The sequence below is a fragment of the Colletes latitarsis genome, chromosome 2, assembly GCF_051014445.1.
Source record: "Colletes latitarsis isolate SP2378_abdomen chromosome 2, iyColLati1, whole genome shotgun sequence".
Lineage (NCBI taxonomy): Eukaryota > Metazoa > Arthropoda > Insecta > Hymenoptera > Colletidae > Colletes > Colletes latitarsis.
Window position 1 is genome coordinate 8,245,601 of NC_135135.1, and position 21,130 is coordinate 8,266,730.

The 21,130-nt window shown below is 32.0% G+C and overlaps 1 protein-coding gene across 4 annotated transcripts in view; it reads right to left on the reverse strand.

Annotated features, from left to right (window-relative positions):
* The window catches only part of Pcb (Pyruvate carboxylase), a 49,179-nt gene extending 28,049 nt beyond the window's left edge, over positions 1 to 21,130 (reverse strand). For 3 of the 4 annotated variants that reach the window (XR_013080788.1, XM_076778926.1, XM_076778900.1), the window contains exon 1: positions 20,983 to 21,130. The gene's annotated coding sequence lies outside the window, so the exon portion shown is untranslated. The remainder of the gene's footprint in view (positions 1 to 20,982) is intronic. The other variant, XM_076778911.1, reaches the window with a different exon arrangement.

The following is a 21,130-nucleotide window of genomic DNA, read 5'->3' on the forward strand; positions in this document are numbered from 1 at the left end:
AGTATTTAAATAATTACAAGAGAATCGAAGATTCATCATTAAATATTCAGAATAAATCCAAGTTCTTCTCTATGTCAAATTGATAAATTAAATACAGAGAAAGAGAATTCTGGGCTCAAAAATATCACAAAAATAAATTACATTTCTTTCGTTACTCGAACAGTTAATAAATGTCGAAATACTTTCAATACCTTTGACACAGAATACTAATATAACGCGGGAGAATTTAATCAAACTAAAAAATAAAAATAATCAAACTAATTTAATCAAACTAAAAAATAGAAATAAATTTCTCCAAACGTAATGGAAAAATAATTTCTTATCAAATCTCTAAACAGAATCTGAGATCGAATTACTTTTCTAAACGTACATACGAACATTCAACCGATCGAGAATGTTTAAAAATTCAACGTCCCGACGAAGAAAAACATTTACCAACGAAAGTCCGATTCGATCTCGGATAAGTCACAACATGAATGATGTTCACTTGAGTCACAGTGTGTTTAAATAGTACACGCCGTGATATCAATCGGCAAACTTACGGCCAGATAACGCTATCAATGTAGGAAAATATTTTGAACTTATGGCGTTCGATTGATTTGCAAGTTAAACGCAATGACGGAACAGATCCGAATGCGAAAACCGACTCGTTCCCCGACCTTCGTCAGCACACTTTGAATCCACGAATCGTCTCGGTGGTTAACGTTCTTATTCCATACGCGTCTCTTATAAATAAATAAACCGCGATTACAGTCTCGTCGCGATGTTTGTCGAATAAATTTTAACAACGAGCATCGTATTAGAAACAACGATGATGCATCGTGTGCAACGCAATTATTAACCTAATTTATGGTTCAATTTTCCAATTAAGTTTCGATTTGACAGCAGTTTATCGTGGAATCGGTGTAATTTTTATATATCAGACTGTGAATTTTAATTAATTTTTATGAAATTCCTGTGTAGTGAGTATAGACTACAAGTTTTAATTAATTTCTGTAAATTATATATGTATTGAGTAGACAGAGAATTTTTATTAAATTTCTACATACATACGTGTTGACTAGACTGTGAATTTTAATTAATTTCTATGAAATTTCTACGTAGTATCTAGGCTAAAAATTTTAATTTATTTCGACAAAAGTAAAGAATTTTTACAAGTTTCAATTAATGTTTATTTCAATAAATTTACAGCATAAATTATATATATATACAGGGTGTTCTAAATGAAGATTCTAGAGATCAAAATAATACGAAAATGAAAAATATCAATTTGTTGATGGAAGCTTCGTTAAAAACTTATTAACGTTTAAAGTTTCACCTGTACTGAATTTTTTTCTCGAAAATGCGTAGGATTTTGGGGGTATGTCTATTCACCAAAAATTATTGTAATTGACCCCCGCAACCGAAAATAATTTTTCCAAAACGATTTGAAATTTTTCTTTTTCGCCGAAAAATATGTCCATCTTCCTGAATTTTTTTCTCGAAAGTGCGTAGGATTTAGGGGATATGTGTATCCACCAAAAATGGTTGTATTTGACCTCAGAACCTAGAAATAATTTTTCCAAAACAATTCGAAATTTTTTTTTTTCGCCGAGAAATTTAGGCACCTACCCCTTTTGATTTTTCTTAAAAATTCGTTTTTGATTTTTAATAATTTTTTTTGACATCCTAGAGAAAAGTTGTCTAATACTTTTTTGTAGGCACCCATGAGCTCTACTTCAGAAAAAAGTTTCATTGAAATATATTCACTATTGTAAGAGTTATGGCTGTTTAAAAATTGGACCATTTTTATGGGGTTTTTCTTATTTTACGGGGTCAAGGAGCAACTTTTCCAATATTTTTAGAATTTCTACATATTCTTCACTAAAATACGCGTTGATTGCTTTTTGAAACATGAAAATCGTCCAATTCGTTCAGGAGTTATGATATTTTAAAGAATCGCATGAAATTTCAGGGAAGCATTTTTGGCTCACATTAGATTTTCGGTAAGGAATTTTTTTCTCAAAAATGCGTAGGAATTTGGGAGTATATGTAATGACCAAAAATGATTGTAATCTACTCTTGCAACAGAAAATAATTTTTTTAGAATGATTTGAAAAATTTTTTTTCCCCCCAAAATTTCAGCATCTACCCAAATTTTTTTGTCAAAAATGCATAAGAATTCGGGGGTATATGTAATGACCAAAATTGATTGTAATCGACCCTTGCAACCGAAAATAATTTTTTCAAAATGATTTGAAATTTTTTAATTTAATTTTTTAATAACTTTTTAATGAAGCCTCAATCAAAAAATTAATATTTTTGATTTTCGTTTTATTTTGGCCTCTAGAATCTCCCATTAAAATTTTTCCCAGGGGTGGCCAAACACCCTGTATACAGTAGACAGTAAATAGCAAAACAAAACACACACACCGAGTTTTAACATAAATAATATTTTATGCAATTTCTGAGTATGGATAAGTAAAAAAATTAAATACGTAGTTATATGTACAATGATTCGATTTGCTATGAAAAATATTAAGTTCGTATTGCAATCGGTTTTGCGTCTCGTCCGATTTTGAATAAACCGTCGAGTTTTTGCAAACTCAATATTCGGTCCACGTAGCTTTGGCTTTAATAATGACTCGAACATGTTTAGCATAGTCGATGCTGAATTTCTGTAGTACTATTGACGTAATACTATAGCACTGCAGCTGCACTCCTTATCCACGTGTCGATTAATGACAATGAAGAAGCATTACACTCGTTTGTAAATTTCATTTTTAAACATACTCAGATATTATCTTTTGGGTTTAAGTTTGTGCAGACAATGCTAAGATTTTAAACTCTTATAAGTTTTCACACTTTTCAAAGTATGTCCCTTTACTTTATGTTTCTTTATGTTTTCAAATAATGTTTGATTATGATAGAAATATTATTCATTATATCCAACGAGTTTCTTTTCTCCAAAATATTAATAAAATTAAATTTTGCAACACGTAACCCTGCATTTTTCATAAAAAACTCGAATGATTATTCTTCCTCTCCTTTCTAATTATTTGAATATTTACAATACTTTCAATAATATTACCCATACTCTTAAAATAATTAAATACAAATCTGTCAACAAATACATATGATATCTATTAATACATAATAACGTGTTAAAAATTGGATGGCTATTTAAGAAAATGAAGTTGACTATCATTTGACCCTGATGCCCCCCCCCTCCGTCTCCCCAAAGGGTGACTATAAATTACAAAATTCGAACGATTTCAAATTTTGTTCCTGCTGGTTTCGAAACGATATACGAAAGTGCCTGCGTTCTGCTCGCATAATCTTGATTAATGAACGTTTTCATCGGCTTAGAATGCCAACCGTTTAGCCAAAGCCCATTTAGAAATACATGTATCTGACATTCGAACCCTAGTAATGCTCCAAAGACGATTATGCAATCCTCTTCGACGACCTTGTCCACGTTTCCTCAACTGAAAAAGCAGCTACCAACTAATTTCAAAATCAAGATCGTAACCACGACATCAGATTAGAATTTCGTTATGGTCTTCGACGGCCTAACGCTGCAACTCATTAAGCTTTTTCACGTGACACGTCGGTCGGAAAGATCAACGCAGAATGTATGCTCGGTGCACACAGATCAACGCTATGTTTTGAACTACTTACGTCGCATCTTAAAATCCGGCAAACTGATAAGTATGCTCGAGGTCGTTGAAACGTACGATAATACGCTAAATATGTAATTTCTGTAGCTTAGAAAATATAGAATACTTCGACAATAATTCTATTCGAATAAGTAATTCCTTGCTGGGTTTACCTAATTTTCTTTTTGTTAGAATGTATTTGCAAATGAGTTATCAAGTTCGAGTTGTACCTAGTAAATATAATTTCCTTTCTAATTAGAATTTATACTCAAGTCTGTACGTTAATCAAATTCGATATGAATTGCTGACATATTTACGAACTCTGTGACTCTGAGTGTGTAATCTGAAATCGAGGATTAACTCTTTGTTTGCCACACCCACGCATTGTGACAGGATTTTTCACTGGGACACTAAAAGCAAATTTATTTTCAAGGTGAAGTGTTAGGGAAATTAAATCTGAATACGATTGACGGATTTTAGAAACATTAGAGAATATAGGTACTTCGATTTTTAAATTGTCTGGAAAGAAAATTTGTTGGGTATTGTTCTGGGCAGTCAATGTTTTAAAATTTTTAGAGATAGAAAGAAATGCGAACAGAACAAAATTAACTTGCATTATAAGTTCTAAGTATCACTCTTGTAAAGTATACCACTCTTATCTATAATCGTACCCTATTCTACTGTGTTCTAGATGTTTAAACAATATCTAGAAACAGAAACAAAACTAAATTATAGGTGTTATGTATTTCATATTTCTCTACTATTATGTATAATTATACCCCTTCTTTTAGACTAACTTTTTTTAGAATAAAATTTTTCTTGCATTAGTTCATTATATTGACCACTTTGTACATAAAAATGTTCGGATTCTATCGTAATAAATTAAATAATACACCAGATATTACAATTTTGTTAGTAATAGGTGCTGTCAAGCGTTTTCTTATCTCTGCGACCTTACTCACGCTTAGTATTCTGAATAGAGTTGAAATACCTAGTGAATCGTTCAGTGTACCGCCATTTTACTACATCAATTTTATACGCATAACTAACCTCATCAGAATTACAATTGATAAATTAGTTTTTTACCAATGTAAAATACGTTAAAAGCAATTCTATAGTAATGTACAAATGATTTACAGCAAATAAAAATTTAGCAATCGATATACAACAAAATTTCATCGAAATAGTATTTTCATTCTCTATTATAAATTTATAATTAATTTTATATTTAAATTGAAATGATTACACTTATTAACCATCTAAATGGAGTCAACAGTAAAAGAAGAAAATAAATATAAAAAAGGTATGGTAAATAAAACTTTCAATTCATTTTTTCTTGCAAATCGTTTCGTACAAATTTTCTTCGGACTCAGATGGATTTATAATTTGAATTCACGATTATATAATTAACCGTGTCGTCGAAAATAGTTTTAATAGTTGGGTTTTCGACCGTCGTGGCGTTCGATCAAAATTGATAACTGAAATAATTAAACTTATTAACCATCTAAATGGTGTCAACAGTAAAAGAAGAAAATAAATATAAAAAAGGGTATTGCAAATAAAATTTTCAATTCATTTTTTCTTGCAAATCGTTTCGTAGAAATTTTCTTCGAACTCAGATGGATTTATAATTTGCATTCACGATTGTATAATTAATCGTGTCGTCGAAAGTAGTTTTAATAGTTGGGGTTTCGACTGTTGTGGCGTTCGATCAAAATTAATAAGAAGTCATTTACATCGATGGTCGTATCTAACGTACAGCTGAACTTCAATAGACCGATAAGAGGGAAAAATCGTATCTTTTGATCTTTTGAGGTCGATGCCAGTTAATGACAGCGATGATTTTTATCGTTCTTTGACATCGATCGTTTTCTAGAGCGGTTTTTGTTATGTAACACGCAGACTATGAACCTCAGACGAGCATCATTTGCAATTTTATTGCATTTGACTTTGCACGAGCCTGTGTCCTCGCGCAGAAAAAGAATCAACCAAGGTGTCGTTTCATTTTTGCACGCGTCAAAATCGAAGTGCCAATAATTTTTCGTTTTTAAATTCGAACAACACTGTTTGTTACGAGGAAACCTAAATTCAACGGTCGAATACGCGTGAAACTGACCGAAAAAGTTCATCAAGTTCATCGATTATGTCATTTTCCTGCCAAGTATTTCATTTAGCAAACTCAGAAACTTTTGCTCGAAACGCATATTTCAAAGTTCAATATTCGTTTGTCGTTAGGCTAGGTCAGTGATTCTCAAACTTCGTTTCCTTGATTACAGAATATTTTTCGTAGAGATTTCTTAGAACAGAATTAAATTATATTTGTATTTTTATATACTGTATTCAGTATTGTATTTTAAATACATTTAAAAATTGTTTTCCAAAAAAATATCTCCATCTTTAGTCAAATTAAATTATTTCGTATATACATTTATATTTTTATATATTGTATTATAAATACATTCAAAAATTATTTTGCAACAGAATATCTATATCTCTGTTATTATTTGTATTTTTGAATTTTTTATGTATAGAGACACGAATAAGTTTTCTTAGAATTTATTTAATAGTGTTTAGAACAGAATCATTTCTTTATTAAAGTATCAAAACCAGCGTAAAATATCGTGTAGATCGATTTACAAACCCACCCTGTATAATATGCTTCTTTCTCTTTCTAAGGGATCGTAGACCATCGCCAATACGTTCGAGGACCCCCATGGGGGCCCATGATAAACTTCAAATTTGAAAACATTACCTTAAATTTCTAAATGCCACCCATAAAAATCGTACTTCGTTAAATCCCATTGTTATGGCTAATCGAATGTTATAAACGATACGGAACGAGTTACACGCGATGTCTACGGAAGTGAAAAAGCGCTCTGCTTTGCTCTACAAATTTAAACCTGGTCGAAAGCCAACGAAAGCAGCACATACACGAATAACGCAAATAAAATATAAATAGTTGTACGATTTGGTACACTTTTTTGGAAACAATCGTCCACAGTAATTTATTCGATCGATACCGTCGTCTTCGTCACTAAGTAACACGACACTCTTCGGGGAAAAAATATTGAAAATGCAATTCACATGAAACATATTAGTATTATGATTATTTTTAATCAAATCACGTGATCCTTTTTTGATAATCATATTTATGTGGCTCGTCTTTAATAATTTTTTGAAACTTATAACAAATCGTTAAATTATTCTTATGAATACGATTCTTGATTCTTTTCGAAATTTTCGAAATTTACTGTGTATCAAATTCACCATGCTATAAAGCTCTTAGGCAGACTGGTCCCGAAAGATCATAATGCAAAAGAAACTATTGGATAGCGAAATGTTTGACTCAGGTAGAAAGATGCGCGCGCATTCGATTTAAAAAAAAATCGTCGTGTGTATAAGACATACACGGTGTCCCAGAATACGAGAAACAAATTAACAGAGAATAGGTCACAGTTCCTTTCTACGCACGGATAAAATAATTACTTAAACCGAACATCGTAAATGTTATATAAAAATATTTTTAAAGTTATGACAGAAAGATTAATATCTGTAATTAAATAATTTTGGCTGTTAACAATTACAAAGGATTAAATTTCTTTTAGATTTTATAACTGACTTTCATCGAAATAAAAATTAAGTTTCGTTTGATGATCTTTTTTTAAACAAATTTTGAGAATAACATGTTTGGGATTTGAAGAAAACCGGTATTTGGTAAATATTGATTTTAGGCGAAGCTGGTCTGACAACCTTGACAGCTGTCAAAGACACTCTCCTATACGTATAATAATTCTTAAGAGGTTTCAGCCATCGTCTATAATTTTTTAAAAAGTTGTTAATCATCAGAATACAACATCTTCCATGCGAATATTCTACTCTCGTATAATATGTTTCAAGTATAAATAAAGAAAGTTTGTTTTGGTCGAATGTCAAATATTTTTGTTTGAATTTTTGGCTGTGTCTATTTTTAAACGGCAATTCGATTATACAGATCGTATTAGGTGTTCCGAAATTGTAGCTAATTCCTATCCATTGAATAAGAACAATGGCGAATAAACTTGTGAGCACCGAACAAATATATATTCGAGATAATCTATTCGATGATACAACTGAAGTTAAATATTTATAGGATACGTGATATCCTCTCCAAGATAATCCAATCTAACCTTGCCATGAATTATTTACAGAATACAATAATTTAGTTTAAACGAAAATAAGTTAGATCAAATTAAATTATCTGGAGGAAAAACTCTGTCCACGGATTTATATCAGTAAATAAATTTTCCATTAAGCAATAACCAAGTTAAATGTCATATATTAATTTAATTGCAAACTGGATCCTTCTTCGTGCTGAATCTTTAATAAATAATAACGTTTCGAACAATAATGAGCGACGGGTAAATCTAGTGGAGGTTCCTCAGGAGAATGTCCTTGGCAATATATGTCAAGGTCATCGGAACTGCCTTCCTTAAAGCCAATAATTATTTTCATAAATATAATAATTATAATATTTACATATTTATTAATGCAGTTTAGGCATTTAAACATTTAGTTTTTTCATTGTTAGGGAATGTTAATTTCTGTTTAAACATTTTTCGTAACAATTAGTAGCGTCCGTTAAAAAACTATTTGTATTGAATACGTATGTTTCATATAAGAAATTATATTTTGGAGCAATCCTTTTTTCGTGATTTATGTCTCAGGTTATTACCCTTACAAAATTGCACAATTTCATTAGAAATAATAAATAAAAAGTTAGTCCCATTATTTTTCTGACCCACGTACAATCAAAATTCTACAATGTTTCCACTGTAATTTGCACAGTATTATCAAGGTGGAAGTATTTTGACACTGTAAAAAAATATACGAACGTTAATAAAAATGATTAAATTAATATTGCCTTCAAAAAGAATTCTATACTTCAATCACAACGCTATGATAAATTACCATTTCTGAAATAGAGTCTGATGCTTCTGCCAAAAATACAAACGCATAGAGTTGCTCTGTTAGATTCAATTTCCCATTCTACCAAGAAAATCACAATAATTCACGTCGTCGAACTAAACGAAAGTACTGTGCCGGACTTTCTTGCGTTCCGATCAGAATTATTGCGCAAGCTGACGTTGAATATTCCAAATTGCAAAGTATACGTTTTATAGTAATATTATGTAACGAGTTAAAAAATCAATAGCACAGTTTACAAACGAATGATTCGATAAAACATAATTTCTCTCGATTGTTTTTTTTTTTTATATCTTTATCATGCTTTTATCTTTCCGCGTGCATGAGAATTTATTTTCGATAACAACGTATCTTCCCAAATACAATAACAACGACTACTTTATTTAGATACAACACAAGCTAAAATATGTACTTTTATAATTTTCAAAGAACCTGGAATATCTCGCTTATCGACGCTTCTACCGCAAAATTGTATTCAACAAAAGTTATTGAAAATTAAATTTCCCAAGTTTCTTCTTCCTTGTGATTTTTCGATAGAATCGATGCTGACCGAGTTAGGTGCCTGGATATCTTCCACTGATACTCGTTCCCAGGAAAACGAGACAAATGTTGCACGCGTCGACATAATCGTTGCACTCGAGCAATATTTCTTATTCTGGGCAAGGTTGAGTTATTCAGCTATATATAAATCGCAATGTAAGAAGTAAATTATATTATTATACAAAGTGAGCCATTGAAACGTGTCGTTAGCCAGCCTTGAACGCGTGTCATAGAACTGGCTGAATAAGTCTAAGTGCACGCTGTTGCCTGCTAAGCCAGGGCCCGGTTCCAAATTTCGCCACCATTTTGTACGACGCGATACGCAATGGCGAAACCGGGATTCGATTATTATTTCACAATAATCAAAATTGCCCCGTGGAAGTTTTACAATTTTCAATTACGCGCGACCGTACTTGGACGCGCTGCAACAACGTGAGAAATATTCATAAAATGCGCGCTACGAGGTCGTCGTATACCGTTTTTTCAACAACAAAAAATTATGCTCATTCTCTCTGTACGGATGCATAAAATTGTAGATTTCGCTTGCCTCGATTGCGTCACAAAGTCGCCATGCAATTTGAAAAGAATTGCTCCTTACGTAATCGTGAATCATTTACGAATTTTTTAATTGCAATTCAGACGAGTTGATAAACTTTCGCTGAATATAATAAGACTGTGGTATTTTTTTGTTAACCTGGCAGAGGACTGCGTAAACTTTTGCCTGGAATTCGATGAAATAATACGTTGCATTTATTAGCAGGTTTTATTTAGAATGATCAGGGTCGGTTGTATTACGATCGCAAAAAGGTGACGGATTTTTTGTGCCTCGTAAAAATTTGTTCTTTTTTGTATCGGCGAGTTCGCGCGGCTTAGCAACGGGTAAAGAAATATTGAAAAAAGAAATGAATTATGAACGAACGAATTATTATTTTTTTTTTTTCGCGTGTTCCGTTTCGACGCGATTGTCAATCCGAGGTCGTACGAGCATTAGTTGCCGCAATAACTGTGCACATTCGCGGAGAATGTGCTTATTGGTCGGCGATCATTCAATAAACGGCCAAATTAGTGTTCGTTGAATACGTCACGAGCATTGTTGAAATTTAAACAATTTTTTTCTTCTCGTAATCCTGGGTGCCAATGAAATTTACAAAATTATATATTATACGTATTAAAGTTCCTTAACAATGCATAAATAACATAATAACACAGGATATTGTAATAGTGAAACTATGAATAATGCAAGATATATTAAATATTTCTTGTTATTCGATTGGAATTGCAGAACACTGTGTTAAAAACTCTAATTAGGATATTTGAACACTTTATTATTATACAGATGAATTGTTAAGCTACTTCAAACTTTGTTGAAGAATAATATAGAAATACATGAGATATTGAAATTAATAGTATCATATTTTTTAAATGACAAAAATCACGAGTCTCAAACATTTCGATATAAAAATCATTTCATACGAATAATTACAGGCTCAGTAACAGAACGTACGAACCAAGTACTTCCAAGTGAAAAACAATATTCAAAGTTATACAAATTATTAAATACTCCAAATTTAATATTGAACTCTATAAAATATGATATAATAATTATGATTGCTTCCTAAAAAGTGAAAGTTTTCTTCCAAGGGTAATGGTTTTCCCTTCGAGTAACCATAAATTACCTAGACAGTTTCGTTCATTGAAATAGCTTTTCCTGTTTGCAGTTCGCCAGATTTTAAAAATATGCAAACGGTTTCGATCAACCTAGAAACCGAGTGAAAAATTCTCTGTACAACGATTACGCAATTTCTGAACGTCTGGCGGATAATCTTCCGAACTACTGGCCTTTGAACTTCGCTGCAGACACTGACCTCTTTCTGTTTTAATTGTCAAGAAAGAACGACGACACAAATACGAGCGTTGCATACGTCGCAACTTGTTAGGCCATTTTTTAAATTTCTGACACATTTCCAAATCCGTAAACTCACGCTTGTAATTCTAACTGGGCCATTTTCTCTTTAGTGAACTTTCTCAATTTTCACTGCGATTTACTGTTTAATTTCAGCATTAAATACCACAACAAGGAATCCATCGAATAAAGCTCGAGAAACTAACTCTTCATTATTTTATCAAGAAAATTTAAATATTTAAATTTGATTTTATTTCGTAAAAATAGTTTTGCTTTTTTGCTAAACCCAAATTTAAGAGACGTTGATTATGACATTTAAAATTGCGAATAAAATTATAACCTGAAAATCAAGCTAGCGAGTACAAGCATAAATTATAAAAATGCCTCGTGTAGTATAAAGTTTCCGATGATCGTAGCTCGACACTGTTTGCGCGGGAAGATAACGAGAATCGATTTAATATATTTTTAATTGAACAATTACGTCCCTTCTCGGTCGTTGAAATTCTTTAATGGACTCTTTGTGCAAGCAGATGTCTCCGATATGCGGAATTTCTGCTAACGCTGGATTCCTCTATTTATAGCTGATATTGATAATTATATAATTGACAAACTAAGCAATTCGAAGCGTACAATAAAGTAATTTTCCATTTATAGTAGATCGAACTTCGTGTATTATTTATAAGGTTATTATATCTAATGTCTTTATCAATCTGATAAATAAAAGAATCGGTGTGTTATTCATTACGTTCTATGATGATCATAAATAGTTTTATAATACGCATTTTGACGTAAGCTAATTAACAAAAAGAGAGAACAATGTTTATAACGATTTATGTTGATTCTTTAAAACTATTACTTAGAAATATTCCTTTTTTAGATAAATATGTTTAGACAAACACCTAATTCATATAGTTCTATCTTGGCTCTGATCGTAGTTACTACAATCGTCAGCGACTGGTGCGATAGCATTTATCATTTATCAGTATTTGTGCCATGGGAAATATAGATCCCGACGAATGAATGTTTTTCTTAGATTAGAAGAGTAATTTTCCAGGAGAATTTAAATATCTCGTGACGACAAATTTTCTTTCCACTCCTTCTTGCGCCCGAAATAGGAATGAAATAATACAGGGAAAATAATTCCAATAATTGTTAAACTTTGACGAGCAATTCATAAACAAAAAAAAATATTCTTCCTACTCTAAAGAAAGAATAGAAAATCTATGCACCCTTCAGTTATGAGATTAAAATAATATATGGAAAATAATTCTAATAATTGTTAAACTTTGACGAGCAATTCATAAACAAAAAGAAATATTCTGCCTTTTCAAAAAAAAATAGAGAAGCTATGTACCCTTTAGTTATGATATTAAAATAATATATGGAAAATAATTCCAATAATTGTTAAACTTTCACGAGCAATTTATAACCAGAAAGAAATGCTCTTCCTTCTCTAAAAAAAAAAATAGAAAATCTATGCACCCTTCAATTATGATATTAAAATAATATATGGAAAATATACTTCAACGATTCTTAAAGTTTGGTGATTCGATGGTGCATTAGTGTGAAGAAATGTTTTAGCCTTTTCGCGTTAGAAATTTTCTTTGAGCGCCCCCCTTAAACTATAAGACGCCCCCTCAATTTGTGTGTCGCGTGCCCCACTTTGGAAGCTGCGTCAAAATCGTCGTCAAATACATCGCGGATGTCCCTCGTTAGTCACTGTTGCGTGTAAATAATGTCAAGTTCATATTACCACTTCCGTGTTCTACGACATCACACCTCACAGTTGTCACGCGTTGTTGATTTACTAATTGAATTAGAATGTGGCATTATTTTAGAAATACACTGTTGTCTGGACACTCAACCACGATCCTGCCAAGTATACACATAGAACCTATCAAACATTACATTGATATATTACAAAATCTCCATTCTGTCATTGACCAGAAGTTTTTTTTTATTTTTTTTTTTAGTTTAATTTTTTTTCTTTATTATTTATACAAACTTCATATATATATTCCAGGATCTCTGCGACATCCCTGTTTTTCTTTACTTTATAAACCAATGGGAGAAATATGAAAGGATGAGGAAATTCAATAATTTCACCAGCAAAGAGATTTTTGCACAAAGAAATGAATAAGAATGAAATAAATTATTCAAGTGCTCACAGGCATCACGAACGGTCTCGACTTTCATAAATCTTTTCCTGAAATTTCTACCCTTTGCAAGGAAGGGTGATGGCTTCTGAATTAATCTAGGTCTGCTTCCCACACGATACGTCTTCGTTAAATGAAAATTGCTAAACGTCGACACCGACGTGATTAAATTTCAATTAAAGCAACGCGTCGTTGCGTCACGGTGTAAATGTGTTAGTGGAACCTGCGAAACAAGTATCAATCCGAGAGCAGCGTCAGACAAACAGTCGTGTCGAAAGTCGCGAGCGTGTATCCACCTTTGTTTGTACGATTGTTTCCTTTCGAAATGGAGTTTTTGCTTTCTTCGCGTCGCGCCTAATGATAAATTCGCTTTTGAAACAGATCCACGCGATAATTAAATTGGAATTCGATATATCATGAGAAGAATACAACTTGAAAATGTTCAAATATAATAAGAATTATGTATTTAATTCAAAAGGCAAGAAACTATTTAAAAATTTAATAGAAAATTATTTTTATTGCCAATATTATTCGTTTGATAAATAGACTGTAAGAAACAAATATCGAATGGCATTGTTGTTGATATAGTCATCGTACGGTTTAGGTTAACAGTGACGATGTGTTTGCTCTTGCACAAGGCGGTATGATTTCGTTTTAAATGTTAAAAGTGATAAAATTTCGAATTAAATTAGTGCATGTTTAATGACTCTAACAGGAATGTCTACAAAATTCAAAATGTTAATTTTCTTAAAGAAATTACTGTATTTAATGATCGTAAACAAATTGAATATCGATTTCATTTTGTAATAAATGATTTACGTAATAAAATTTAATCTTCACTAATATTAAAAATAATCCAAACTAACACTTATTTGCATACAAATGTACAGCTATCAAAGGACACCTTTCGACCAAAATAAGAATAATGTTAAAATGGCTCACTACCATCTATTCTTTTCCAATTATATTGATTAAAAGATATTAGCTATTTTTCAAATGGAACAATGTTAGAATTCTATTGGTAGCGTTGGAATATCTATGAAGTAGTATAGTAAACTATTTGTATAGATCCAGCTTGACTAGTTGAAGCATTTATTAAGCGTTTGAAACGTGCTAGCGACCAAATCAAACGAACCCTTTACTTCTCGACGTTTAACCCCTCTTTCACGCTCTCTGCGCTCGTCAACGATCGTAGCTACATCACAAATCTAAACACAATCAACCATAAGGCTGAGAGGGGGGTGCGTAGAGCACATCGTAGTTGGGTCAAGGGTCGAAGAAAAGGCCTGGTATCTCAGAATGTGTTTGCATAATAAAAGAAGTAAAAAAGAACGTCGTTTAACGTATGTCTATATATTCATTAATTTTCCGGGTGTGCACGATTTAAGAAAATGTTTGCGTCAATATCGAAACTAAAGAACATTGGACATATGTTTCTTAGTGTATAGATTCATCCCACAACTCGTGGTGTAAAATCATAGCAGATGAAAAGAAAACTAACCCCTAAAATTGTATATTTACAATTAGCAAAGTTGATTAAACGTTACATCATATATTATGTCACTGATTTTTAACATTTTTAAATCCGCGATACTGATTAGAAAATTGTAATATTTTTTAGTTCACATCATAACGTAATTTAAACGAGTGTTAAAGATATTAAATGTTGGGAAAACTTCGTTGAAGAGAGCAGTGTTTAAAATGCAACGTGTGATGAATAAAGTTCTATCTGCGGCAACGACAAAAATAAATATCCTTTACTATGAATGTACGCGTCGAACCATTGAAACACGATCGTGTGACGTCAAACTACGCATTATCGTTCTTATATTTCCTCGACAGTGTCGTAATTCCATTAACTGCGATTTGATATACTTACCAGAAAGAGGTATCGATTTTTGATATTAAAAGCATCGTTGGAATTAGAACAGCTGATCTGACGGTCTCGTAACCGCTCGATACAGTAGCGCGCCCAGAAACATGACAAAGTGGTGCAACCAAAAATGTAACGGACACCAACGAGCCACGATAAAATTATTTATTGTACTTTACGAAACTTTAGAGAAGGCAGAGAAAAATTTAATGTAATATTGATACACGAAATATTACGTCAACGTAATATTAGTGCAGGAAATGAAACCTGGACGATAATATATTTTCAGCTTTCTTATTACCTTCATTTTTTAATTTAATTATTCGATAATCTATGTAACAAAAGTATTTGACTGTAATAAATTAAAAAATATTAGTTGTTTATTGAGGTATACTTGAATTTATTATTCTATATTTTAGTTCTTTCATTAATTTATATTGAATGATTCTACAATAAATTGAAATATACAGGGTGTTCGTTCACCCTCCGGAAAAATTTTAATGGGAGATTCTAGAGGCCAAAATAAGACGAAAATCAAGAATATTAATTTCTTGATTGAGACTTCGTTAAAAAGTTATTAAAAAATTAAATTAAAAAATTTCAAATCATTCTGAAAAAATTATTTTCGGTTGCAAGAGTCGATTACAATCATTTTTGGTCATTACACATACCTCCGAATTCCTATGCATTTTTGAAAAAAAAATTTGTGTAGGTACTGAAATTTGGGGGAAAAAAATTTTTCAAATCGTTCTAAAAAAATTATTTTCGGTTGCAAGAGTCGATTACAATCATTTTTGGTCATTACACATACCCCCGAATTACTACACATTTTCGAGAAAAAAATTCCTTATTGAAAATCTAATGTGAGGCCCAGAAATGCTTCCCAGAAATTTCGTGCGAATCTTTGAAATGTCATAACTCCTGAACGGATTGGACGATTTTCATGTTTCAAAAACCAATCAACGCATATTTTAGTGAAGAATATGTAGAAATTCTAAAAATATTGGAAAAGTTGCTCCTTGACATCGTAAAATGCGAAAAACCCCATAAAAGTGGTCCAATTTTCAAACGGCCATAACTCCTACAATAGTGAACATATTTCAATGAAACTTTTTTCTGAAGTAGAGCTCATGGGTACCTACAAAAAAGTATTAGACAACTTTTCTGCAGAACGCCAAACAAAATTATTAAAAATGAAAAACTCATTTTTAAGAAAAATCGACAAAGGGGGGGGGGTAGGTGCCTAAATTTTTCGGCGAAAAAGAAAAATTTCAAATCGTTCTGGAAAAATTATTTTCGGCTGCGAGGGTTATTTACAATCATTTTTGGTCATTAGACATACCCTCGAAATCCTACCCCCTTTTAAGAAAAAAATTCGAGTAAGTACTGAAATTTTTAGACGAAATTAAAAAATTTCAAATTATACTAAAAAAATTATATTTAGTTATAGGGGTCAATCACAAGCATTTTTGGTGAATAGACCTAACCCCGAAATCCTGTCCACTTTCTAGAAAAAAATTCAGTACGGGTGGAACTTTAAACGTTAATAACTTTTTAACGAAGCCTCCATCAACAAAGTAGTATTCTTGATTTTCGTCTTATTTTGCACTCTAGAATCTCCCATTAAATTTTTTCCCAGGGTTGGCCAAACACCCTCTGTATTGATACAGTCTCAGTGAACGAAAAACTTTTTTGAGTGTTCTGCCTCCTCATAAAAAGAAACTACAATCGTTAAAACCAATATAACATGACGTTTATATTAGAGTATATGGAAGTACTATCGTAAAACATAGTAAGACATTTAATAAAATGTTACTGTTGCATTCAAAAAATGACCTAAAATAAATATTACATATATTATTTAAAGTTATTCAAAAATTATAAAGGATCAAAGGCACGACTATACAGTTACACCTAATTTTTTTAAGCTGAGATTCTTCAGGGGACTACTAGAATATATTTTGACCAATTTTTAATATGCAAATAGAATTAACTATATTTTCAAATTTAAATGCTTGTTCGTATCCATAATACTATTCATAAAAACTAATTTTGTAAATGTAGTGTTCAAAGCACAGCCCCAACTACGATTCTATACTTTATTTAAACGATTAAAATTTACAAGGGACTTTATTTGTAAAGAGTAACATCCATTTTGAAAATAAATTTGACATTTTCTATTTGTTTTTCCTTTTGCGTGTTTTGTTAGGTATGGGACGATTTCGATGATTAAAAAGTGGATGTTTTTAATATTGGAGGGTGGAAGTATCCCCTTACACCCCTCCTGGATACGTCCCTGGACCAAGATAGAAAGGAAGCCAACGAAAGCAGTATTGAAGCACGTAGTCTACAACTTCTACATAGCCCCGAAAAAGGAGTATTAGTCGAATAGATACTTTTCACAGGGAAGTACCCTAATCGGTTCTCCAAGGGCTCTGATAAACACACCCTATAAAGAACTAAATTTGTTAACGGAAATAAACGATCGAGATTAATTCTTTTCACCCAAGTAACTATCGACATCCTAGGGGATGAAAACGATTTAAAAAATGCCAAATCAGAAATCTAAACAAATTTACCCCACTGCCTACCATAAATAATGTTTCAATTTATACAATTATACAACTCACCTATCATCATGAAATGCAACAAGGATGTTGTTTCACGTTTCTAATAAACGCTTCCTATTTCCCTCAATAATATCCAAAAAATTTATAGAGGATCCAAAAATAATTAAAAAAATAATCCACAATTAATTAGGATACACTCCCAAGAAATTCGAAAATCCTAATAGGGTCTCTATTAAATTTTAATACCGAACCTTACGCTATAATTACAAACAGTAATTGTCTCAGAGACCAACGTAACCATTGCGATAAAAATTGATGATAAATACAGAATAAAAATCATCTGTCTATTAAAAACAAAAGTATTTTATTGAAATTCTATGATGGAATAATTTTTTTTTTTTTAAATCAATTTAATTTAATTTTAAATAAAAATAATTTAAATAGGTCTCGATGACCCATGTTCTATAAAAATACGTTAGTTGCGGAGGGTTAAACGATAATTGTTAGTTCCGTGGGGTTGTTTCACAGCCAGTGACGCGATACGAGTGTTGAATGATAATACAACGCACGTTGTCATACGATAATCGTTACAACTCGACGTACGACTCATCGTGGAATAAATCGTTACGTCTACGGCCCCTATCGGGCATATTCTTTCATAACATACTATGCACGTTCTACGATCGCTTATTAGATAGTGTGCACTAATACTAATACTCCGACACGTGTGCACGTGTTGTGCTTACTCGGTGATGACTAATAATTGTTCAACGACCGGTATTACTCAACAGATTTCATACAGATACAGGATATATGGCATTATTGTGGTACTGGCCACCTGAATGGAAATTTATCTATCATAAATACGAAAACAATAACTTCTACCATGTCTATTCGGGCTCTTATATTTACTTATGGATGCAATACACGATTCTAAAGCGAGATTTCGTATCTTTTCGACGAACATTCTATTATACATGTATACATACACCGCATTATTGTATAATCGTCCCAAACGTCATTTGGAGAAGACCGATGGGCGGCATATGGCTCACAAACAACATTTGTTATTCTGGAATTCGAAGTGCGTATTAATGAGCGGACACCTATTAAGAAAAAAACAACTCGAGAATGTTCCTTCCTCGCTTTTCCGCGGTTTTCGAACGTTTAAAAGAATCGATTGAAATCTTTTAAAGAGGATGTTTCAAATAACTGTTCGAAATTTTCGCGAAAACTGGCAAAACTATTATTTAAAATACTCTAAATTTGTTTGATTGGATCGCGTTAAATTTGTACGATTTTCATTATCCTTGTCAGTTGTATTTGAAACTACTTCCTTAAAAAAATTGTGTCGTAAATGTCGACCCCCCACTGAGATGAAATATGAATATGATGAAAGCACTTGAAAAGAGAATTTCCATTTTTAAAGTAAGACGAACGGAATTAATTCTTCAAACGTTAACGTTCTTATTTATAGCAGTGATTTAAATCCTACTAAAGAAAAGTATTAAGCATAATTGATACGAGTTACGACGATGATTTTTAAATCTTGGATAGTGATTTAATGATTTGGTAAGATGTTTCAAATAGAAATTGTGAAAATTAAATAGAGTTAATTTAGAGCTTGTTGAAATTAATACAAGTTTATATATTAAATTCAATAAAGTTATCAATTTTCACTCAAATGAAAAATTTCGAATGGGTGTATATAAACAACTTTGAATTATATAATTTTATTTAAACGATTGTTTAATCGAATAAGCATTACAAATAAATCGCTACACGAAGTGTTTTTGTTACTTTTTATTTGGAATAAAATTTTACCAATCTCTGGTTTCAAGCTTTGTTGAAGATTAAGTCACTAATTAATAGTGTAAGGAGTGCATTACAAAATTGGATGAATCAAGAGATCGTATTCCAAAGAATAATCGCGAAATTGGAAGAAACACTTATTTACGAAGATCTCTTTTTCAAAAATCAAATTAGTGGCTCCTCGATTTTTGCCATACCTTGAATCGATATTTAGACTTTTCGTATGGTTACTCTACCTAATCGAAGCAATTTCTTATAAGCTATAATTCATGAAAAATAAATTTTCTGTTCATAACTAAAACACGATTTATTTTAGAGTAAAATAGAAGAGAACTGTATATATTTAAACCTATGATAATTCTAATAAATATTTTCTAAAACGTACATTTTTCAAAGTAATGGTATACAGAAAAATTGCCAAGAATACTTTGAGTCGATATTTCAATTTTTCATATACTAATTCTTCCTAACTTAAACAATTTTTTATAAGCTATAATTCATGAAAAATTTAAACCACGTTTTTGAAAAACTGTTCGATGGATCGATATGAAATTTGATATACGCGTAAAGTGGAGATCCCTTTTCACCGGAAGTACGGAAATTGAGGAATCATTACCCTTGGAATGTTACAGTAGGGTGCTAATATTCCCCATTAATTTGCTATTTCCATAAAGTGTGTTCGTGACCTTATTCTCAATAAACAGATTATATTTCTCATCACACAGTTAATAATTTTACGCTGTTAAAACAAATTTTTCCAACAACCCCTGCTTTCATTTAATTTAATGATTGGAACACATAATTACAAAGCGTAGTATTAATGAAATATACATCGAGTATCAGAATTCGATGAAATTATTTCGTAAACGTTAAACAGGAAAATGTGTGTGGAAAACTCTGCTACTTTCCCACTTATTTACATCACTAATCCTTTCTGATCAAGACCATATTAATACTCACACAAACAATTTCTTTTTCTATTATTCGATCCACTAGGACTCCCCGAATGCACTCTTCTTTTTTTATAGCACACAGAACAAGTATCCTATATCTCCAATACTATTACGTATTTTTCAACGAAAAAATTCATGTACCTCGCCAAGATACGTGCAAACAACCATGCAAATTCTCAACTCGATATCACCGACGGTTTTCGTTTAAAAAAATATCAAAGACGCTTCGTTCGCGCCCGGTACTAGAATATCCCTTTAAGTAGCCCCCGTAGGTCAATTTTGCAGCTTGCGCACAATTAACGAGAAGCTGCACGAGCTTGCAACACGTTGCATTACGGGGAAGAAAAAAGAAAAAGAAAAGAGTTCGTTTTCCGTAGCACCGATCGAATTTACTTCGATTTTTGTCTGTCACTTCGCACAGTCGCGTATAATTGTCAATGATTAATTGTCGAGCCGGAAAATGCTGTCGCTGGATAATTGTTGCGGTGAAACGAAGACGTCACCGCGTTCGCGACGTGACACGTCGAAATGACGCGAAAATTCGACAAGTTTCAGTCAGTAATTCGAATACTTACGTTGTCGCACGCCAAGAACAAGATAGACCAGACCCCGTCCGGCTGAAGTCTAAGCCGTACTGAAAACTTGGAGCAACGCGTACCGTTCACACGCGTTCGACCTCTACGAAAATAGAGGCGGACGCGATTGGTGTACCAACGTAACTCT